The 24,757-nt window shown below is 38.7% G+C and overlaps 1 protein-coding gene across 14 annotated transcripts in view; it reads left to right on the forward strand.

The window, feature by feature from the left end:
- The window catches only part of PLPPR1 (phospholipid phosphatase related 1), a 554,792-nt gene that overhangs the window by 186,598 nt on the left and 343,437 nt on the right, over positions 1 to 24,757 (forward strand). For all 14 annotated transcript variants that reach the window (XM_049116313.1, XM_049116319.1, XM_049116317.1 and 11 more), the window contains one exon: positions 15,271 to 15,364. The gene's annotated coding sequence lies outside the window, so the exon portion shown is untranslated. The remainder of the gene's footprint in view (positions 1 to 15,270; positions 15,365 to 24,757) is intronic.

Here is a 24,757-nt window from a genome sequence, read left to right on the forward strand (position 1 = left end):
TCTGATATGTCATTTGCAAATATCTTCTCCCATTCTGTAGGTTGTCTTTGAGTTTTGTTGACTGTATCCTTTGCTGTGCAAAAGCTTCTTATCTTGATGAAGTCCCAATAGTTCATTTTTGCTTTTGTTTCTTTTGCCTTCGTGGATGTATCTTGCAAGAAGTTACTATGGCCGAGTTCAAAAAGGGTGTTGCCTGTGTTCTTCTCTAGGATTTTGATGGAATCTTGTCTCACATTTAGATCTTTCATCCATTTTGAGTTTATCTTTGTGTATGGTGAAAGAGAGTGGTCTAGTTTCATTCTTCTGCATGTGGATGTCCAATTTTCCCAGCACCATTTATTGAAGAGACTGTCTTTCTTCCAATGGATAGTCTTTCCTCCTTTATCGAATATTAGTTGCCCATAAAGTTCAGGGTCCACTTCTGGATTCTCTATTCTGTTCCACTGATCTATGTGTCTGTTTTTGTGCCAGTACCACACTGTCTTGATGACCACAGCTTTGTAATACAACCTGAAATCTGGCATTGTGATGCCCCCAGATATGGTTTTCTTTTTTAAAATTCCCCTGGCTATTCGGGGTCTTTTCTGATTCCACACAAATCTTAAAATAATTTGTTCTAACTCTCTGAAGAAAGTCCATGGTATTTTGATAGGGATTGCATTAAACGTGTATATTGCCCTGGGTAACATTGACATTTTCACAATATTAATTCTGCCAATCCATGAGCATGGAATATTTTTCCATCTCTTTGTGTCTTCCTCAATTTCTTTCAGAAGTGTTCTATAGTTTTGAGGGTATAGATCCTTTACATCTTTGGTTAGGTTTATTCCTAGGTATCTTATGCTTTTGGGTGCAATTGTAAATGGGATTGACTCCTTAATTTCTCTTTCTTCAGTCTCATTGTTAGTGTATAGAAATGCCACTGACTTCTGGGCATTGATTTTGTATCCTGCCACGCTACCGAATTGCTGTATGAGTTCTAGCAATCTTGGGGTGGAGACTTTTGGGTTTTCTATGTAGAGTATCATGTCATCGGCGAAGAGGGAGAGTTTGACTTCTTCTTTGCCAATTTGAATGCCTTTAATGTCTTTTTGTTGTCTGATTGCTGAGGCTAGGACTTCCAGTACTATGTTGAATAGCAGTGGTGAGAGTGGACATCCCTGTCTTGTTCCTGATCTTAGGGGAAAGGCTCCTAGTGCTTCCCCATTGAGAATGATATTTGCTGTGGGCTTTTCATAGATGGCTTTTAAGATGTCGAGGAATGTTCCCTCTATCCCTACACTCTGAAGAGTTTTGATCAGGAATGGATGCTGTATTTTGTCAAATGCTTTCTCTGCATCTAATGAGAGGATCATATGGTTCTTGGTTTTTCTCTTGCTGATATGATGAATCACATTGATTGTTTTACGGGTGTTGAACCAGCCTTGTGTCCCAGGGATAAATCCTACTTGGTCATGGTGAATAATTTTCTTAATGTACTGTTGGATCCTATTGGCCAGTATCTTGTTGAGAATTTTTGCATCCATGTTCATCAGGGATATTGGTCTGTAATTCTCCTTTTTGGCGGGGTCTTTGTCTGGCTTTGGAATTAAGGTGATGCTGGCTTCATAGAACGAATTTGGAAGTACTCCATCTCTTTCTATCTTTCCAAACAGCTTTAGGAGAATAGGTATGATTTCTTCTTTAAACGTTTGATAAAATTCTCCTGGGAAGCCATCTGGCCCTGGACTCTTGTGTCTTGGGAGGTTTTTGATGACTGCTTCAATTTCCTCCCTGGTTATTGGCCTGTTCAGGTTTTCTATTTCTTCCTGTTCCAGTTTTGGTAGTTTGTGGCTTTCCAGGAATGCGTCCATTTCTTCTAGATTGCCTAATTTATTGGCGTATAGCTGTTCATAATATGTTTTTAAAATCGTTTGTATTTCCTTGGTGTTGGTAGTGATCTCTCCTTTCTCATTCATGATTTTATTAATTTGAGTCTTCTCTCTCTTCTTTTTAATAAGGCTGGCTAATGGTTTATCTATCTTATTAATTCTTTCAAAGAACCAACTCCTGGTTCTGTTGATCTGTTCCACAGTTCTTCTGGTCTCGATTTCGTTGAGTTCTGCTCGAATCTTTATTAACTCCCTTCTTCTCTTGGGTGTAGGATCTATTTGCTGTTTTTTCTCTAGCTCCTTTATGTGTAAGGTTAGCTTTTGTATTTGAGTTCTTTCCAGTTTTTGAATGGATGCTTGTATTGCGATGTATTTCCCCCTTAGGACTGCTTTTGCTGCATCCCAAAGATTTTGAACGGTTGTATCTTCATTCTCATTAGTTTCCATGAATCTTTTTAATTCTTCCTTAATTTCTTGGTTGACCCTTTTATCTTTTAGCAGGATGGTCCTTAACCTCCATGTGTTTGAGGTCCTTCCAAACTTCTTGTTGTGATTTAGTTCTAATTTCAAGGCATTATGGTCCGAGAATATGCAGGGGACAATCCCAATCTTTTGGTATCGGTTCAGACCCGATTTGTGACCCAATATGTGGTCTATTCTGGAGAAAGTTCCATGTGCGCTTGAGAAGAATGTGTATTCAGTTGAATTTGGATGTAAAGTTCTGTAGATATCTGTGAAATCCATCTGGTCCAGTGTATCATTTAAAGCTCTCGTTTCTTTGGAGATGTTTTGCTTAGAAGACCTATCGAGTATAGAAAGAGCTAGATTGAAGTCACCAAGTATAAGTGTATTATTATCTAAGTATTTCTTCACTTTGGTTAATAATTGATTTATATATTTGGCAGCTCCCACATTCGGAGCATATATATTGAGGATTGTTAAGTCCTCTTGTTGAATAGATCCTTTAAGTATGATATAGTGTCCCTCTTCATCTCTCACTACAGTCTTTGGGGTAAATTTTAGTTTATCTGATATAAGGATGGCTACCCCTGCTTTCTTTTGAGGACCATTCGAATGGTAAATGGTTCTCCAACCTTTTATTTTCAGGCTGTAGGTGTCCTTCTGTCTAAAATGAGTCTCTTGTAGACAGCAAATAGATGGGTCCTGCTTTTTTATCCAGTCTGAAACCCTGCGCCTTTTGATGGGGTCATTAAGCCCGTTCACATTCAGAGTTACTATTGAGAGATATGAGTTTAGTGTCATCATGATATCTATTCAGTCTTTGTATTTGTGGACTGTTCCACTGAACTTCTTCTTAAAGGGGAATTTTAAGAGGCCCCCTTAAAATTTCTTGCAGAGCTGGTTTGGAGGTCACATATTCTTTTAGTTGCTGCCTGTCTTGGAACCTCTTTATCTCTCCTTCCATTTTGAATGAGAGCCTTGCTGGATAAAGTATTCTTGGTTGCATGTTCTTCTCATTTAGGACCCTGAATATATCCTGCCAGCCCTTTCTGGCCTGCCAGGTCTCTGTGGAGAGGTCTGCTGTTACCCTAATACTCCTCCCCATAAAAGTCAGGGATTTCTTGTCTCTTGCTGCTTTAAGGATCTTCTCTTTATCTTTGGAATTTGCAAGCTTCACAATTAAATGTCGAGGTGTTGAACGGTTTTTATTGATTTTAGGGGGGGATCTCTCTATTTCCTGGATCTGAATGCCTGTTTCCCTTCCCAGATTAGGAAAGTTTTCAGCTAGAATTTGTTCAAATACATATTCTGGCCCTCTGTCCCTTTCGGCGCCCTCGGGAACCCCAATTAAACGTAGGTTTTTCTTTCTCAGGCTGTCGTTTATTTCCCTTAATCTATCTTCATGGTCCTTTAATTGTTTGTCTCTTTTTTCCTCAGTTTCCCTCTTTGCTATCAACTTGTCTTCTAGGTCACTCACTCGTTCTTCCACCTCGTTAACCCTCGTCGTTAGGACTTCTAGTTTGGATTGCATCTCATTCAATTGATTTTTAATTTCTGCCTGATTAGCTCTAAATTCTGCAGTCATGAAGTCTCTTGAGTCCTTTATGCTTTTTTCTAGAGCCACCAGTAGCTGTATAATAGTGCTTCTGAATTGGCTTTCTGACATTGAATTGTAATCCAGATTTTGTAACTCTGTGGGAGAGAGGACTGTTTCTGATTCTTTCTTTTGAGGTGAGGTTTTCCTTCTAGTCATTTTGCTCAGTGCAGAGTGGCCAAAAGCAAGTTGTATTGGGAAAAAGAGAAAAAGAGAGGAGAGAAAGAAGGAAAGAAAAGAGAAAGAGAAAAAAAAGGGAAGAAAAAGAAAAAAAAAAACGAAAAAAAAAAAAAAAAGGGAAGAAAAAGAGAAAGAAAAAGAAAGGAGAAAAAAGGGGGTGGGGGAAGGATACAAATCAAAAAGCAAAATAAAACAAAAACAAAAACAAAAACAAACAAAAAAGAACCACCGGGGAGTATCTTCTGATTCTGTGTACTTTAAGTCCCTTGGCTTCTCCTGGAAGTTGTCCGTCTAGCTGGTGTTCTGGGGGAGGGGCCTGTTGTGCTGATTTTCAGGTGTTAGCAGTTGGGGGAGCTGCTGTGCCCCCTCCTGGTGCAGGGCTCAGTGGGGGTTGTTCACCCCGTGAGGCCGCAGGAGGAACAGCCCCAGTGGCGGGGCAGCTCTGGAAACCTGGGTTCAGCCCCCGCAGGAACTCCGGAGCTCTCCGTCTGCAGGGCCTGGAGGCTCCGGGGCGGGGCCGCTGATCTGCTCAGCTGGGGCAGGAGCGTCCTCGCTGTCCTGGGCCCTCCCGGCCTCTGCCTGTCCCGGGGGAGGCCGGATCCTGGGCTGTGTCCCGGCGCCCTGTGCTCCGGGGCCTGCGCTGGTGGATTCGCGCTCCCGGGCCGCGCAGCCCCCTCCGCGGAGCCGCCGCCCGAGCCCCTCCGAGCTGCTCCTGGAACCGCGCAGCCCCCTCCGCACGGAGCCTCTTCCTCTGCCCGAGCCCCACCCCGAGCTGCTCCCGGGGCCGCGCAGCCCCCTCCGCGGAGCCGCCGCCCGAGCCCCTCCTGGCTGCTCCGGTCCCGCCGGGTCCCGCCGTGCGCGCTGCAGCCCTTAGGGAGCTCGGCGCACTCTCCCGGCGCGCAGTTGCTGTTACTGTCCCCGGGAGCCCGAGGGCATCCCCGCCCTCCTGGGTCCTGCTCCAACTCCCCGCGAGCCCCTTTCCGCCCGGGAAGGTCGGTGCAGCTCCTGCTCCTCCGGGACGGGGCTCTCCTGTCCTGGGGACACTCGCCCCGGCCTCAGCCTGGCTCCTCGCGGGGCCCCTCCCCCTTGGAGGCCTTTGTGTCTTTATTTCTTTTTCCCCGTCTTCCTACCTTGATAGAAGCGCGAACTCTTCTCACTGCAGCATTCCAGCTGGTCTCTCTTTAAATCTCAGGCCGAATTCATAGATTTTCAGGATAATTTGAAGGTTTTCTAGGTAGTTTGGTGGAGACAGGTGATTTGGAGACCCTGCTCTTCCGCCATCTTGCTCCTCCCCCTCCTTCTCTTTGCTTACTCAGTGTGGTCTTAAATTCTGCTATTGTGTCTTCCTACTCTTTCATTATCTTATCCTCTTTTTTCTCATCTCAGCTTTTAATATGACTTGTTTTATTTTTATGTATGACATATCTTTTATAATTTACTAAAATTTTCTTGTAGATCCTACATTTGATGATTTTGTTAGAGCTGTGCCTCTCTCTGGATCTTCTGGATGCTACTCTTCCCTCGTGTTCTATCGTTTTATATTTATTTTGTTTCATATTGACATTTCCTCTCTACTTGTCCTTACTAAATTAAACATCTGTCTAGACTTAGTGTTTATCAACAAATAGTATGATTACTTTGGCCTATGTGCTTCTCTCTATTTGTGCAGAGGTCAAATCCCTTCCTCAGTTCCCTTGTTGGAAGAGGGAAGATTCCTGTACACAGGAATTAATTTCCATTTTCTAGCAGGCATGAATCCATTGAGGGCTTCTCTTCATTGCCTAATATTCAAGGATATTAAGAACTATAATTAAATTTCCTAGGATGCTCCATGCCATTTCCAGTTATGCCCACTGCTAACCCCTCCCTCTATTTTCTGCCTAATTATTCATTCAGATTGATAGAACTCTGCATGGATGTAGCACAATGCCAGGGGAGGTCGGAAGGAGTAGTTTCAGAAGTTCAGAGGTTGCCACTCTCCATGGTACTGTAGAGGGATGATTTCTCAGAGCAGACCCTACAGTTTGTCTAAGAAACATATTTTGTTGCAAGGGTTATAGTAGATTTTTCCTACTTTTTTCACATGGTCCTTTTTCCTAAACCAAAGCTGGTCAATGACATGAGCTGATGCTTGGGTCTATATTCTAAATCCACGTGCATATTTCTTATAACTTTACTAGTTTGTCTAGGATTTTGGCACTAGATTGCATGGCAGACTTAATTTTTAGTGGCCTTGTGAATTATCTTTTTTTAATGTGTTATCATTAATATTTCTGTGAAAGATTGGGAGATACTGGTTTAGTAAATGTTATTGAGATGCTCTTTCAAATGAGAAATCTCATGTTTGCATATGCTATAATAAATTCATAATAGATTTTGTCTAATTAGTTGAATACAATGTATAGCAATAAGGCTTTGTGATTTCTCGTGTATTAAACTTTACTCGTAAGTAACATTATTTTCTATTACAGTATTGAAACATCATCCATGACAAATAACTTTATACACCTGCTTTATTATATCTTAAATGTCTACCTTAAAATTATTTTTGAGGCAACCACCTCAACTTCAGTCTATCTGCTGATCCTGAGGAATATTACTGTCAAAAATTATGATGGAGTACCCCAAAATGTACATATTCATGGCCATTGCTTCATGTCTATCCTCAGAATTCATGATTACATCCAATATAGTGACAGAAAGTCAGGGGAAGACATTCAGGAAAGCAAAACATAAGCCATGCAAAGTGCTTCCCCATCTTTAACAGGTATTAAAAACATCAGCTTGAGAATGATTGATATGCAGGAGGATATCATAAAAGTACAGGCATTTGAAGGCCTTTTTGGTTATGCTACTAAAAATAAAAAGATGTGAAGCTAGACTTCAAAATTCATGTGCTTGTCCATCTGAGTTTAAACTTTAGCTCTGGCCACCTTTGATTAACAGTAGAGCCACCAGACTATTCAGCATACAAAGATATAGGTCTGTGGACCAGAGATCAAATGTTGCTTAACATTGAGGAATAGAAAAATCTGCACATTTAGTTATTTTTAGGAGTATGCCAGAGCATCTTTGATGGGTTTCTGAGAACCGACTGTGTGAATCTCTCAAATTCTGCATTCAGTGATAACCACAATGGCAGCTTGAACCCAACTGTGTTGGGAAAGTTTATGTCATAGGAATTGGCAAATGCTACATTTAGGTCTTTTCCCTCTAGCCAGTTGTTATACATTAATCAAGACATCATTATTATTAGGGCCGTTTTTATACTTTCTTTCTTGATTTATATGATTATAGTTTATTTATATTAAAATCTCTGACCATCATAGTGAAGGAGTTAGCAAGTGATATTGGATTTGAATTTTTATAAATTTGCTTTTACACAAGAGAATCCCATATTCAAGCAGTGGTTTGCACCTTCTTTCTCATAAGGAATTATTAGTTGTGGCTAATAACTGCAAAGAGACAACTGTAAGCTAGATCTTTGACATTTTAAAAAATGATTAATCTTTCCAAACTAAAAGAGGTACTTCTAGTCTAGGTTTTTAAAGCTTTAATATCTTTTGGGCTATTGTGAACATTGCTGCTCTAAGCATTGGGGTGCATGTGCCCATTTGAATCAGCATTTGTGTATCCTTTGAATAAATACCTAGTAGTGCAATTGCTGGGTGGTAGGGTAGTTCTGTTTTTAACTTTTTGAGGAAACCCCAATACTGTTTTCCAGAGTGGCTGCACTGTGTACACACACACACACACACACACACACACACACACCGGAATATTACTGAGCCACCAAAAAGAATGAAATCTTGCCGCTTGCAATGATGGGGATGGAACTAGAGGGTATTATGCTAAGTAAAATAAGTCAGTCAGAGAAAGTCAAATACCATATGATTTCACTCATATGTGGAATTTAAGAAGCAAAACAGATGAACATAGGAAAGGGAAGGAGAAGTAAAATAAGATTAAAATAGAGAGTGAAGCAAACTGTAAGAGATGCTGAACTCTAGGAAGCAAACAGGGTTGCTGGCAGGGAGGTGGGTAAGCGGGGAAAGGATAATCGAGTGATGGGCCTTATGGAGGGCACTTGATGTAATGAATACTGGCTATTATATGCAAATGATGAATCACTAAATTCTACCGCAGAAACTAATAATACAGTATATGTTAACTAAATTGAATTTAAATAAGGAACAAAAAGGAAGCCTCCAGTTTTAATGATAACAGACATAATTTCATTTGCCCTAGAGAGTGTTTTATCAATGAGTATGCCTGGTTTAGAGGCCTATTTCCAGCTCTGCTCCATCACCCTAAAGCATGGAGGGTCCATCACCCTGAAGCATGGGGGCAGGTAGTCTGGGAGGAGCACCCTGAGAAGAAAGGAAGCAGGGCTTCCAGGAAACTGCTGGCTTTTGACTCTGGTGCCCTCTCCATTTCTCTCAGCCTCCCTGGTATTTCTTTCTTCCTCAGTGTTTCTGGTTCTCCTTTCATCATGATGTCATTTATTGTTTATTGCATCTATATCTCAGACTTTAATTTTAAAAAAGAAACAGTTGATGGGAAAGCCAAGTATATGGTCATATAAGTTACCCAGGTAAGAAAGCAATTTGTCATCTCTTTAAACTGATATTTTAAAAATGAATGTTCAATATTTATTTGAGAAGGAAGGAATGTCAGCACCTGTTAAGAATCTTTTGTTGTTTGAACATAAAAGCAATATTCCTGTCTATTTTGCAGGACCAATTTACATGTAGTTAGCTGTGAAAGGAACTGAGAATGCAGGACTGAGTTAACTGGCACTCTATTTTCAAGTTGATTCAGAAATATTTTAATGTTCCATAAAGAAGTGCTTCTTAACCAGTCATGTGCATATCTATCACCTGAAAATCTTGTTGAGAGCAGATTCAGTGAATTCTAATTCAGTTGGTCTGAGGCAGGGCCTGAGATCTTGCATTCCTAACATGGTTCCTTTTTGTTGCTAATGTTTCTGGTCCATGGAGCACACTTTGGGGGAGTGTCACATCCCCTTTAGTCTGGCTGGAATGAAAGGGTCAGTATTTCTGTATGAAAAGTAAGGGGACCATAAGCTAGTTGCCTCTTTTTAAACTTTTCTTTCTTCCTCCCTCACTGTCTCCCTCCCCTCCTTCCTTCTTTTAACTTATGGAACCTTAAAGCAGTTTTTTGGGGGTGAGTGGTTTATTACATTACCCCTGACATTAAAGAAATTCCCTATTTATTTTAGATATCTTGCCAAAAAAGGAAGTTTTATGCTCTTAGGAGAGAAGTATATGATTATGTGATTTTAGAATTTGATTTCAAAGTTGCTGCTCTGAACATGAGGTATGAAAGCCCTGATAGGCCTATACTTGTGACTTTTAAAATGATAAGATTTTGATCTACTCTGTAGATTTTGATCTATTCTGATCTACTTTTCTACTTTGCAGAAAACATTATAGTAAAAAAAGGACATTGAAATTGAAAAAACATAAAACCCACCCGTGATGATATTTTATTTATTTATTTTTTTACCCGTGATGATTTAAAGTGAACAATTAGACAATGATATTTCTGTAAGAATAGTCATGATAACCATGTGAATTTACATCTTCATGTACTAGGGCATTCTGGTATATGAATATGGGAATATGAAGTTGTTGTGCATAATGTGGATCCCTCACCCCACATGAAGTTCTCAACTATGTAAGTCTGAGCAGACCACAAGCTGCCTATGATGTATTCTTGGCTAGGAACATATTAGATGCTCAATAAATACTTGTTGAGGAACTGAATCCAAAGGAAACTCATATGCATATTTGCATATCAGCCTACATAAACAATGCCTACCACAAATACATGCTTCCAGAAATGATCCTTCCAGTACTAACCTCTTTAGACCTGGAAGATAAGCAATGTTCTTTTGTTGGGCTCTATGTTCTGATGCCCACTTCTGTCTGTAAAGCTCTCCTCAACCATTTTAGCCAACATTGAGCTCTTTTCTTTCAAACACAGCATTTATCCTACTCTTTATTTCTGCCATTTGTATTTTTTTAAGATTGCATTTCCCAAAACACAGCAATTCTTAAAATCAGAAACAATGTGATATTATTCTCATGGGTTCCATTGCACTTAGCATAGAGCAGGCATTCAATAAAAAATACTATTAAATTGAGTTCTTGTTTTAATAAGATGATTGTTGATGAGCCTTTATTTATTAGATATCTCTGTCAGATATTTTAGGCAAGTCCCAGTCTTTCCAGATTCAACCAAACAAACTATGTCATTACTTTAAGAAATTTTCTTGTGACTCAGCCTTTAAAACACCCATAGAATAAGATACTTCTTCATTGAAAAGACTTAGGTATATTTCACCAAGGCTCAGCTAGGCATGGTTGTCAGTGTATTTCCCTAAGGTACAGTTAAAGAGAACTTTGTTATATTGCCGTCAGATACTATCGTTTGATGTTTCCTCAAGGATCAACTGAGCGTGATTTTCATATGATTACTTCAACCAATGAATACTCTGAAAAGAGCAAACTTAGCTAAAAGTGGAGGAAACAACTAAGTATTTTAAAATGCATTTACTAATTAACATTCCTAAAAACTTACTGTAAGTAATAAACTATTCTAGGTGCTTCACTTTAAGGGTTTATTTTTTCTTTGTAAGAGCAGTATGAGGTAATATACAAACAACTGATTGTCGGTCTCTCAAGAGCATAATTTTCAGAAATTATTTTCTGAGAACAATAAACATAATTAAAAAAATAAAGGCAACCATTAATAACATAAGTCCATTCATTGTTATTAATGTATGCCATGCCAGTACTACTAACATAAAACAGAAAGATAGTGACAAATGGATGGATCTAGAAAGTATTATACTGAGTGAAATAAGTTAGAGAAAGACAAGTATCATGTGATTTCACTTACATGTGGATTCTAAACAACAAAACAAATGAACAAACAAACAGACCCATAAATACTGAAGATAGACTTGTGGTTTCAGAAGGGAAGGGGGCAGAAGGATGGGCAAAATGAGTGAAAGGGAGTGGGAAAAAAAGCCAAAAGCACAAAGGGCTAATTTTTAGAAAATTGGAACAGTGTTATGAACATAAGCTAGAAAAACAAACTCAGAGGTTGTATAGCAACCTTCTTTACACTGGTTGAGACTGCTGAAAGCTACCAGTTAATCTACTACATAAGTAACACTCTTGTCAGCAATGTGTTAAAGACTAAAGAGTTTGGAAAATGATTAGAAATTCAAGAATGTCCTCTGAGAGTATAATAAATGTGTCATCAAACTCAATGCCAAACACAAATCTGTCAAGTAGGAGCAATTTCCTAGGTGATTGGGAAACTCAGATCAACTCCAATATGCCACATTGAGGGTTTCTGAGTTGTTTCATCAACCTAAATATGAGGCCACAACTAAAGTGCAGTTTTGGTGAAACCTATCAGGACTGCAAGGATGGAACAAAATTGAACAAGGCCATATATAGGAGAATAGATTGCATCAGAAAATAAGCAGCTTATATTAGATGAGCTCAAATGGGCTAACCTAAGAGCAAAGACAGGATAAACTTATATGATCACTCTAAATTATGGTCTCAAACCAGGGTACCTTGGGTAAATATGACAGGGAGAGTTCAAAAGGCTGAGGGAAGTCTCTGCATTTGTCTTCACAAAACAAATACAGTCTTAAGCAGTGGTAATGAATCATGTGTGACAGCTACACCCACACATGCCCTCAGTGTCCTCTCTCAAAGGAAGGTGAAATGAGCTAAAGATATACAAAGTCTTATTTCTACCTTAATCATGTATAACTCAGATAGGGATGATGGGGCTTATACCTTCAGAACGTTAGTCTTTAAACATGTCTTTTGAGCTACAAGAAACCTAAATATCTCGCAGGTTGGTTTGTTTGGTATTGATTTATTAAGAATATGAAGGAGCTTAAAACAAGAATATAAATAAATAATGGCAAAATTTAAATAAAGAATATAGGAAGGCAATAACAGGATGAATATAAGCATGTGTGGAAAGACAACAGGGAGATTTTATGTAGGTTGGTCTATTTGCTCCTCACTTGTAGTCCGATAGTGCAGGCCCACCCTCAGTAAAGCCTGTTTGACAAGTGACAAAAGGTGGTTGAAATGAAAAGGTCATGTGGATTATAACATTTAAAAGATGGTCTTTTCAATAAATTGTACTGGACTAAACATCCACATGCAAAAAATAAAATTTATACACAGAGCTACACAAAAATTAATTCAAAATGGATCACAAAACTAAATGTAAAATGCTAAACTATAAAACTCCTAGGAGATAATAGGGGAGAAAACCAGCATGGCCTTGGGTATGGTGATGACTTTTTAGATAAACACCAAAGGCATGATCCATGAAAGAAACAAGTGATAAACTAGTCTTGACATAAACAACAACAACAGCAACCACAATAACAACAAAAACGTCTGCTTTGTGAAAGACAGTATCAAGAGAATGAGAAGACAAGCCACACACTGGAAGAAAATATTTGCAAAATACATATCTGATAAAGGACTATTATCTAAAATGTACAGAGTTCTTAAAACTTCACAATAATAAAAAAAAATCCAATTTAAAAATTGGCCGAAGACCTAACAGACACCTTAACCAAAAAAGGTATATACAAAGCAAAAAAACATATGGAAAGATGCTCCACATTATATGTCATCAGGGAAATACAAATTAAAACAGCAGTGAGATACTACTATATACCTATTGGGATGGCCAGAATCTAGAACGCTGACAACACCAAATGTTGACAAGGATGTGGAGCAGCAGGAACTCTTAATCATTGCTGGTGGGAGTAGAAAATGGTATAGTTACTTTGGAAGACAGTTTAGTCATTTCTCACAAAACTAAGCATACTTTTACGATACAGTCAGGCAGTCATGCTACTTGGTATTTATCCAAAGGAGTTGAAAATTTATGCCCACATAAAAACCTGCACATGGAGGCTTATAGCAACTTTATTCATAATTGCCAATATATGGAAGCAACAAAGATGTCCTTCAAGTAGGTGAATGTGAGATTAATAAACTGTGTTACATATAGACGAAGAAAAATTATTCAGCATTAAAATGGAATGAGCTATCAAGCCATGAAAAGACATGGAGGAAATTTAAATGCATATTACTAAGTAAAAGAAACCAATATGGAAAGGTTGTAAACTATATGATTCCAACTATATGATGTTCTGAAAAAAAAAACTGGAGATAGTGAAAAGACTGGGGTTGGGGATTTGGGAGGGATGAATAGGGAGGATTTTTAGGGCAGTGAAAATACTCTGTATGATAACATAATGATGTATACATGTCATTATAAAATTGACCACACCCATAGAATGTACAACACCAAGAGTAAACCCTAAGGTAAATTACAGACTTTGGGTGATTATGATGTGTCGGTGTTGGTTCATCAGTTATGCAGATGTACCATTCTGGTAGGGATGTGAATAATGGGAGAGGCTATGTGTGTGTGAGGATAGGAGGTATGGAAAATCTCTGTACCTTTCTCTTAATTTTGCTGTGAACCTAAAACTGTTCTTAAATAAAGAAAAAAATCAGATAAGTTGGCCTTTTACTGCCTAAATCCTGAATCAAACTATCTTCTTTTCCTTCAAAAGGTAATTAAAAATCCCACAGGCAATAATCCCTTAAATTCAGGAAATCAATGATTTTTCAAATAAAGCTTTTCAAAATCAAGCTATACTTGAATAAAAAAAAAAAGAAGAGGTGGAAAAATTATTATTATTGTTGCTATTATTTTACTAATATAAATGTATTATTCTATAGTTACTACTATTCTGAAGGGAAACATAAAGAAAGACTTTGTAAATTGGTCAACTTAATTCCTCTGAAATCTCTTAGGGCAATCATGCCTTGGATTTCCCACCAGCAGATAAATTGGCTGATAGTGTTTCCACAAGATTACAGCCTAGTCAGATAATGATTATTATCAAGGAAGAAGGATTTGAGGGGACATAAATGAGAGGAGTTGAAAGATGAAATTACATAAAAAAATAAAGTCAATTTGAGTTTTGTGAATAATTCAGCTCATGGATTTGAGAGATATATTTACTTAGTTTTTAAGAAATGAAGGTTTCTTTATTTCCAAATTATAACTTACAAGTCAAGAAGAGTTGGTTATCTTACTTAGCCTTCTAGAAAGTGGTGAATGCTATCACCTATGATGTTTTTAAAGTAGAAAAGAAAATGAAAATTAAATTCCTATCTCCCTCATTCCCTCTTTTCCTCCCTTTCTTCCTTCTTCTTTCTTGTTCTTCTTTTGTTCCTTTTATTAAATCAGCTTGCTCCTTTGGTGAATTTATAACTATTGAGCCCTATAGAAAACTGATAAAATACCCAGTTGGTTTATTTTTTTTTAAAGATTTATTTTTTTTAAGATTTTATTTATTTACGAGAGAGAGAGAGAGAGAGAGAGAGAGAGAGAGAGAGAAGGAGGCTTCCTGCAAGGAGCCTGATGTGGGACTCAATCCTGGATCCCGGGATCACGCCATGAGCCAAAGGCAGACACTCAACCACTGAGCCACCCAGGCGTCCCATAGCCAGTTGGTTTAATGCACTCCTTGGACAATGGTTTACTTTGATGGCCTGCTTAATGTTTTACCTATACTCACAACTGTTGCTCCACAGTTTTATCATGTCTATGGTGTGGCTACAGGACTGGGGGCAGGTCTTAGGGGAGAGGCCGCCTTGCAGACCATTAGATTTGGGGCAGCTGAATACAGCTAGAAGGATGAGGGAGATGGAGCTTGTCTTTCTACCCCAGGGCTTTAAAATAGTACATTGATGGATGAGGTTGGATTCATAGAGTAATGTAGAACACTTCCCTATTTGGTCTGCTTAGGGCTTGTTTTCTCCTCACTATTTGTAATTTCCATTTGACTGTCCCAGGGTGGAAAACCTAATGAAAACACGTGAAAAATTCACTTTGCATTCTTCCCTACCCCATGACTTCCATTTTTACACTTACCTTCAGCTGTTCTAAATTGATAAATAAATTGGGACTGGGTTTGGCAGCATGTCTTTATGCTTAAACTCTTCTGGGTTAATGTGTGACTCTTTTAACATGTGACTTCATGGACATCTGTTTTCATTTTAGGATCTTTTGCATATCTGTCTGAAAATCTCTAATATTGAAGGCCATTGCTTAGGCTGCAGGTAATCGGAGGACCAGAACACACAAAAATCTGAAGGTAGTTCATTTATTTATTTATTCATTCAACACATATATATTAAGTGTCCATTTTGTTCCAACCATTGTTATAAGCTTTTAAAGGAAAAAGCTGGTTAAAAGGATTCTATGTACAGAAGATCCAGTGTCAGGAATTGTTACTGTCATGGGTTGTACACATACTCAGTTATGTACCTGGACCCAAGACTTTACATCTAGGATTTGGCAGCCTCTAGGTATGGTTCATCATTTTCAAGGGTGCTTGGGGACTATATTTATAAGATACCAGATCACTTCCTTTTCAAAGTTTTATATATTTTTCCTTGGCTTATCATTTATTAAATTTCTTAAATGAGGTGATTTTTGAAAAGAGGCCATACCTTAAAATTTTAGCCAAAACCAACATTAACACATATATAATACAACCTGAGCAACATAGAACAGTATTTAAAACGATCTGGCAAAAACAGATCCTATAGTTGCAGCACTGAAAAGGTCTCAGTATCCAATTTCAGTTAGGGCTTCTACTACAAATTCTTACCACCACTCACTGGGACTGTCTTGAGAAACAGATTTGAAGGCCCAGGCCAGGAGTTTAAGAAAAATGTATAGCTTTCTTTACATAATATTACTAATAAGAAAAGATACCATGTGTTGAATATATGCTAATTGCCATGAATAAGTTATAATGTTACCAGCCTTAAGTTTGGAGAAGAAAAATGGGCCATTTTATAAGTCAGGAAGTTTTGCTTGTTGTCCTTCTGTGAGTAGATTTGTTAGATGGTTACACATAGATCCATTGGAGCAGTGTTGTGTTTGGGCAAATAGCCAAAATATCTAAAGATAAGTAATTAAATATAGTTTTGGCTCCAATGATCAGGAATTGAAAAAACTGCATTTATTTTACTGTCAGTCATTTGCTGTTAATGCTGGTTTTCTTTTTAAGCCACAAGAACAGGGGGGAGAATCCTAAACAAATATTGTTGGGTTCAGCTATCAAGTCCCAAACAACTGACAAAAATTAGAAAATCTAGATTCAGCCATACCAGCTAATAGGAATCCAAACCAAGGACTCCTTGGGGAGCATATCAAGATTTTGTGCATGTTCAAGTCCTTGTACCTGTTGACTGGGGATTAGAAACGTCCTTTTTTATTTGTTCGACAATATCAGCAAAGTAGTTCTTAGAGTTTATTGCTAATACTGAGAGAAAAGTCATATCAAGATGAACATGCTGATCATCACTGAAATTATTATGTGTGTAGTGTATCTTGTCTCCACAGACAAATGTGATTGACTTAAATAATTGTGAGACTTTTAATTCCTTAACTTTAGGAAAGGAAAAATTAAATATCAAGTGATCAATTGTCACAGAGGAGGGGTATGCTGGAGTAAAACATAGAAACAAAGAGAACTTTCTGGCTTTCATTTCCAAAACCTAAATTTTTGGAAAGTTGTAAAGAACTGTAGGCACACATAAAATATTTGAGAGTTTGAAGAGAGAAGGATCCCTTTCTCCATCTCTGAAGCCCAGGTAAGAAAAGGTTTCCTTAGAAAGGAGTGCTGTGGTTGTGGGTGCAAAACACAAGGAAAATGAAAGACTAGAGATTTAGTAGGGAAGGTTTTGCAAAGAATGGTCTTGTACCCTACTCCCCAGCACAATCCTAAATCTGAGTCATCACTGCCCACTTGGTTCTGGAGTAACAAATCAGGGTGGATCTCAAGACTCCTGCTAGTAATTCTGGAAAAGTACTAAACCTCTCCCTTATAAAAGGTGATGAACTATTTTTGTCAGCATAAGGGAAGCTACCTTTAACACAAAGCTGTCTAGAAAGGAGAAGAGCAAATTCAAGGCAAGTTCATTGAACGGTTGGCCTCCTGATTGACATCAAGAACTGCTGTTTTACATGTGGAATTTAAGAAACAAAGCAAACAAACAACAGTAGAAGAGACAACCAGAAAAACATACTTTGAAATATAGAGAACAAACTGGTAGTTGCCAGAAGGGAGGTGGTAGGGGAATGGGTGAAATAGATGATGGGGATTTAGAGAGTATTTATCATCATGAGCACTGAGTAATGTATAGAATTGTTGAGTCACTATATTGTGTACTTGAAACTAATATAACACTGTATATTAATTATACTGGAATTAAAACTTAAAAAAGAACTCTATATTAAATTGCATGTGAAGCCCACATTGTATTTGGACTTTTTATCTATATAAAATATCTCCTTTATTATTAATTAAGCCAATCTGAATTAGGTATTCTGTTACTTGGAATCAGTGTTATCTTACATGGTAGGACAATTATCATTTTTATGTACCTTCTGTGTATGTCCAAAGCTTTAGACATAAACTCTGTCTTCATATCATCCTGAAAAGTGAACATCTTTGGGGCGCCTGAGTAGCTCAGTCTATTAACTGCCCAACTCTTGATTTCAGCTCAGCTCATGATCTCAAGGTCATGAGTTTGAGCCCCACATGGAGCTCTATGCTGGGCGTGGAGCCTGCTTAAGATTCTCTCTCTCTCTCTCTGCCCCCCCCATACACCCTCTCTCTTTCTAAAAAAAGAAAAAAAAAGGAAAGAAAGTGAATATCATCATCTTCATTTTACAAATCAGAAGGCCAGGGCTCAGAATTGTTGCTCAAGATGACAGAGCAGGGATTTAGATCTGCATCTATTAAGACCTAAAGCCTGGATGCTTTCCTCTTTTACCATACTCCAATTATGGAATCCTAGGTTAGGTATTTTATTAAAGTTCTTTGTTCAGTGTGTCACATGCTTTTTGGTGACTTCTCTTTGGAACTACTTCCAACTACCAATGTTTTTTTGAGGGACAGGCTATACAGTGTACAAAGCACATTTTTTTTTGCTGCTGGATCCCCAGAAAGGACTCAGGAAATACAAAATCAGTTATAATAAAGGATTAGAATCTATTTTGAAATAGACAAGTATTTAAGGAGCAGAATTGAATGCACTACATTTAAGGCCTGCCTTATATGGCAACATGAAGTAGCAGAAAGTGTGGGGGTTTGAGTTAGATAGACATGGCTAAAAATTCCAGCTTTAAGACATCTGGCTTTATAGAGTGGCAGATTAGATGTGCCTAGTAGATTCGCCACCAAAACTTCATTGAAAATCCTAAAGAATATGAAAAAATAACAAAATTAACAATGACAGTGACAGACTAGTTCAGAATCTGCCCTGACTTTTCACTGCATCATTGAAGGCAAAGGGCTTAGAAGCACTTTCTAGACAATATAACACGTGCTTCACCTAAAATAGTCTCTCTGGAGGGTATTGAAAAACCATGATCGATCTCCTCTCTATGTACCTACTCTAGGATAATGAAGAGACAGAAAAACAGTCAGAAAAACTTAGAGCCATTATACAGTTATTCATGAAATAACTCTAACCAGATGGAGCTGGAATCATCTCTTCCCTATTCTGTAACAGTTTCGCAGTCTGTCAACCCTCAAATGGCGAGCCGCTCTCTCTAATCCACGTAGTGAATACAACTGCAATGCTGTGCCTTCAGCATCTGAACGGATTGTAAGGAGGAGCAGTGCTAATCAGTCAAGGCTGTCTCATGACAAACATTGCACTTGGATTGAAAGACAAGTAAACAGAAAAACAACAACAAAAATACACAAACAAACCACAGAGGCAATTACAAAAATATTGACAAGGGGAAGACGCTCAGTAAATGTAGCGAGTGTGGTGAGATACCATTTTGAGATGCTAAGCTATTTTTTCCCCTCTGATGCGTCCTTTTTTCCTGTACCTCCCACCCCTGCCCCACTCAAGGAGCTGGAAAGTTCTGTGCTCCTTGCACAAGGCGGGGATGGGACAGGATAGAAGATAGAAACAAAGGAATATTATTGACAATATCTCCAAAAGCCTAAATTCTTAGGTAAGTGGGGAAGACTTTAGGCATGGACAACATGTTTAGGGTTAATGAAAAAGAGGTTTACCTTTCTACCCTAACTGGAGAAAGGGGGATGGATTGTTTCAGGGAGATGGCCCCTGTATTCTGCTTTCTGGAGGAGGTCTGGGCTTGAGAAAAGAAATAGATATGGAAAATTTAGAGAGAATGGGTGGGTCTTGGTTAGTTTGGCAGATTTAGGTGTCCCAGCATGACATGGAAAATCAGAATTTGTGTGCATAAAACAGAAGGAAAGTAGGAGAGAGAACCATCAGACCTAGAAGAGGCAGGGAGAGAAAAGCTAGTGATACTTTTTTTCAGTGGTGACCTATGCAGATTAACGACAGAGAACCAGAAGAGGAAACAGCTACCTCAGAAGGAATCTGCATGGACATATGATATTAAAAACCAGATTAGAGGCCCATTTCTTGTCTCAGACATCAGGGCACTGTGTATGTCATTCAGAACATAGACACATCTCGAAGGCAAGGGGAGTGAACCCCAAATTACCTGAGATTAAATTTCTGCCATCTTATTGGAGTAAGAAATAGACATTAGGTCAAGTTATTAACAAAGTTATATTTATTATGAAGTTATATTTATTTATTCATCTGAGTTGTAAATTGAGATAAATAATTTCACTGGCTATAATGATGAAACTTTAATATTACAACCTTCATTTGGGTCCATTGTTTGCTCCATAAAGGGTGATCTTTTAAAATAAAAATTCTTAAAAAAATAAAAAATAAAAATAAAAATCCTTTTGATAATTTTATTCCACTTTTTGAGGTAACTGAAGATTCCAACATAGGTTATAATTTGCTTTAATAAAGACTTCAAACTTAAAAACTTAATTCAGGTGATTCAACATTTGGTAATAAGGATGTAATAATCAGAAAAAAATAGTGCAAATTTGACTTTGTCCATTTCTACTACTGTGAATCAAATATACCCAGTGGTGTAAAGTCGGAATTCCTATTAATGAAATACACTTGTATGCTCGTTCCTTGACCCTGGGCTAAATGAGACCAGTGGAAAGATCATTTATATAAGTGAAAACCATCTCTAAAAGCAGGCAGCTTTTAAGCTGTCTTTACATCAAAGTGGGTATTTGGAAAGAAGCTGCTTTTATAGGTCCATAGAACACTTTGATGTCAGTAGTTCTCTCCTTGAGATTGGAGAGAGCTATCAAGCCTCTGAAACCCCAACATCTCTACTGTTTAACTTACAGGTAAGTTTTTCAACTAACCTTGTGAGACAAATAATTCAAGTGATGACATGTGACATTTTATTACCATCTTCTAAAAATAAAAGAGGAGTTTATTTGCTGTCACAATTTCCAAATGACAGCACAAAAGAAAAAAAAATCATGTTTCCAATTTTTGTTTCATTATGCTAAAAGCTTCCAAAGAATATGTGCTGATCTTTTACATTGCTTGTATAAAGTATCACCTTGTGAATTCTGGATAGCTGTTCCCATCCTACTTTCCTTTACAAATCTTCACAAATATTTTCCTTGGAAATATTTTATTCAATTGCTTTTTTCATTCTGTAATTCTGACTGCTTCCTATTTGCTAAGGACTATGAATGATGATGACTTTGTAGATGACTAAGACACAGTCTTTTCTTCCAAGAGCTCAGACGCCCTTGGGGGAAACAAATAGGTACACACAGATCATTACACTTCCATGATATAAGTATTTGGATAAAGACTTGGAGTTGGCACACATTGCACACTGCAAGGCTAAATGGGAAAATCTCAAACTATGACTGATGGTGAGGTTGTGAAGTGGCAGGCAGGCCATGGGAACAGCCATGTTCACCTGTTGTATCCAGGGTTACCCTTCTTTCCAAAGGGGACCAATCTTCTCACATTTCCCATTCCCATGGGGCTGATAAAGATGTGTGCTGTATTCCCAGGGGCAGTATTCAGGACTCAGAGGCCCCAGTTTGGGAGAAGCCAGGCAGAGGGGCCCAGACAGTGCTAGGTAGGAAGAGTGAGACAAGTCATTACCAGAATCAGGGAAGTTACTGAGAATTAAACACAGCAGATGGACCTTCTAGGGAATTACCATGTGCTTTGTTTTTCACTGCTGTGGCTTCATTGACAAGAATTGAAAGGCATGTAGAATTACCCCCTGAGGAGGTTAATGAAGGCATAATATGACTAAAGCCCTGGCTCTCTTCACTTCTGGAGAAGGAAAACAACAACAACAACAACAACATTTAGGTAGTCTCAAATCCTGATGGCAACATCAAGATGTTTCTAGTGATAATTAGGGGCTGTTGTGGGAAAACTAGAGATAAGGGCCAACCCCTTGTGTTTTAGACCCGTGGTACTGTGTGGCCACTTGAGCAACATCAAGTAACCACAGACTGAGTGGCAGAGCTCTCCATGCCAAACTGGAGGTTCCATGGATCTCTTTTTAGAAGGAAGGAGAGAGAGTCCCTGGATGTCTGATACTGGACTTCCCATGGATCTTAATAGATGGCTCTCTAGTTGGTTATCAATAAGAGTTTCTCAGCCTTGGCACTGTTGACATTTTAGGTCAGATGATTATTTTTTTATGGGCACTGTTCTATGCACTGTAGAATGTTTAGCAGCCTTTCTGACCTTTACCTACTGGATGCCAGTACAACCTCATCCTACCAGTGTAACAATCAAATTTGTCTTCAGACATTGCCAAATGTCTTTTGGGGTCCCCCAGTTGAGAACCACTATTCTAAATAAATATGAAAAAATGGAAAAAAGGAAAAGAAGACATTATTTGAACCTGAACCTCGTAGAACAGGTCTTGCAATAATAGCTTTGTAATTGTTAACTCTCACATAACAAGTCATGTGCTGCAGGCATTTTGTAGATTTTTTGGCACAAACTGCTGCAGCAGTAATAGAAGACAGCATTAAGGATGCCCAAACAAAAACAAAAAGATTCATCCATGCAGGCAAGGTTGAATTTGGGAAACAGAGCAGAAGTCTTTAGCCAGATGGTAAAGGTTTGTACCAGGTCCCTATTGGGGAACAGCTGGACATTTATTCAACTCCCAAATCAATACTCCTTTTTGTTTTAAAGATTTATTTATTTATTTGAGAGTGAGAGAGTGCACGTGAGCAGTATGGGGAGGGGCAGAAGGAGAGGGAGAGAGAAACTCAAGCAGACTCCATGCTCAAGCCAATGCAGGGCTCAATTACCACGACAAAGAGATCATCACCTGAGCTAAAACCAAGAGTCAGATACTTAACCAACTGTACCACCCAGGCACCCCCCCCCCCAAGTGAATATTCTTTATAACTTTTATGTAGAAGTTATCCATAAACCGTATGTGTGGAGTTTTCATTCCAGAACACTTGCATTATCCAGCAGCGTCTTTTGTAGCTTATATAGTCCTTGACTAAGGAATACTTTAGCTAGTTTTAAATCCTGAGTGAACCCTAATTGAGTAGTGGAGTCAGGTGTCTGATGTTTGGAATTCCTGGAGCAAAATCAGATGAGTTGTGAGCAGCCTTTGAGAGGGTCTTGCTTCTACTTTGCTTTTCTCTTTCTGGATCAAGAAGGAAGGAAAGAAGTGAGTACATTCATATCCCTTCTCTAGGCACTTCTCAGGCCTCCCTTTTCTTATTTCTGCTTTCCAAGCTGCCTGTTACATTTCTTAGAGAATCTTAATGGGACCCCAAGGGGATAGGAGCCACAGTGTTGCTGGGTCCTCACTGTAAGGCCCACCCTAGGCCCTTCTGAGCTGTGGAACCCAGGTTTCTCATGATGTCCTTCCTGAGGTTCATTCTCCTAAGTCCACATTTTTCCCCAACCAGGACATGTAGTTCTCTTTCTCCACTGTCACTTCTTCCCTCTGAATTACCATCACAGAATTTGGAGATGAGATTAAGCCTCAAAAATCATCCAGCCCAATATCTCTCCACATATGTGTAGACTAAGGACCAGAGAAGAGAGGTGTCCTACCTAAGGAATCCCAGCTTGAGGAGTATATATGGGAAAGAGGAGTAGGTATGAAACATCAGGAACAGGAGCATTTAAAGGACAAGGAGGCAAGACATGCTGAGAAGAGTCAGACATGTTTGAGGAAACCAGGCTTGAGAAATAATAGGGAAGCCATGGGAGTGGAGAGTGTCAGAAAGCAGGGAGTGGCTATGAATCCAGTGCTGTCAGAAGGGAAGATATGCTATGGAGAGGCCTTGGGACACTTATGTCCAATGGGGGGAAACCGAGCTGCAGGGGTTGAAGAGGGGTCAGAAGGAAACTCCAGAGTTTGACGATGAAGCAGTTTTGTCTTGGAAAGGAGGGAGAATTTCATTCTTTATTACCTGCCAATGTTCCTGAATACCTAGAGCATTTACTAGGATTCCCAGCCATATAAGCAACAGGAAAAGCTGACTAGTGAGCCTGTGAACAGCTGTTCTTGATTGCAGAGCCTCCTTGGGAACTGTAGGATTTCCATGTGGTAGAGGAATGGACTGTGGCTGGCAGAGGGCAAAGGAGAAAGCGGTGACTTCGGTAATTCTAGGCCATTTCTCTTGGTGGTACACAATGAACTATCAGCTCTGTTAAGGAAACACGTGTTTTTGCAACATAATTTAAAATGTTTTTTTCCCCCCCAAATTTCCGTAGCTTTTGAGTAGCTGATGAAATAGACTATCTGCTACTTATGTGTGGCAGAGTTATTTTTCTGCCTGGGGGTGATTTTATTCTCAGGGGAAATGGGTGCTATTTCTGTAAATCTCAAACATTACATGCATCAGAGAACTCAAGCAAAAAGCTTTTATTCTCTTGAGAACAACCCAAATAGCTCCAGTTTCTTCTACCTCTTGTTTAAAGCCACCTCATAAAGTGCTATCACAAACAAGTTACAAGGATGAATTGTTTAGTGCTATAAAGTTTTCTGTGTGCAAATACATACACATATTGCATTTATATTCCACTTGTAGTGGTACTATACTCTCTAAGAGCACTTTAGGAGACTCAATATGGATTTTATGACTTTATTCACTGGAAACTAATAAATATAGACAAATAAGAAACCCACATGTTAAAAGGAAATAAATGATGGATATAAAAATTTCAAATCTTTCTACTAAGAGACTGAAATCTAGCCATTTGGTAATGGAATGTTGATTTCCTATTCGTGTTGTTTTTCCTCTTTAAAAACCAGATGGTAGTTCTCAAAATTCAGAGTATAAAAGGCAAAGCACAACTAGCATTTTTTTCTTTTTGTGTTAAGTGATAAACTTTACATTGGCAGAGTGGTACCTCTGATGGCCGGCTCATGATAGAGACTTCTCAACCATTAGACGTGACCTGTGCACCACATTCCCTTACAGAAGAGAATTAGGTCACCTAATTCCTCCATTTCAAATATCTTTTTGAAAAAGGTCTTCTTCCCAAATGAGCCTCATTTTTTTCCTTCACACTTTCTACAGTATTCCTTTTGCAAGTCCTTCAGCTGAGTGTTAGGATTTCATAAATATCCCCAA

This window comes from Canis lupus, chromosome 11, assembly GCF_003254725.2.
Source record: "Canis lupus dingo isolate Sandy chromosome 11, ASM325472v2, whole genome shotgun sequence".
NCBI classification, from domain to species: domain Eukaryota; kingdom Metazoa; phylum Chordata; class Mammalia; order Carnivora; family Canidae; genus Canis; species Canis lupus.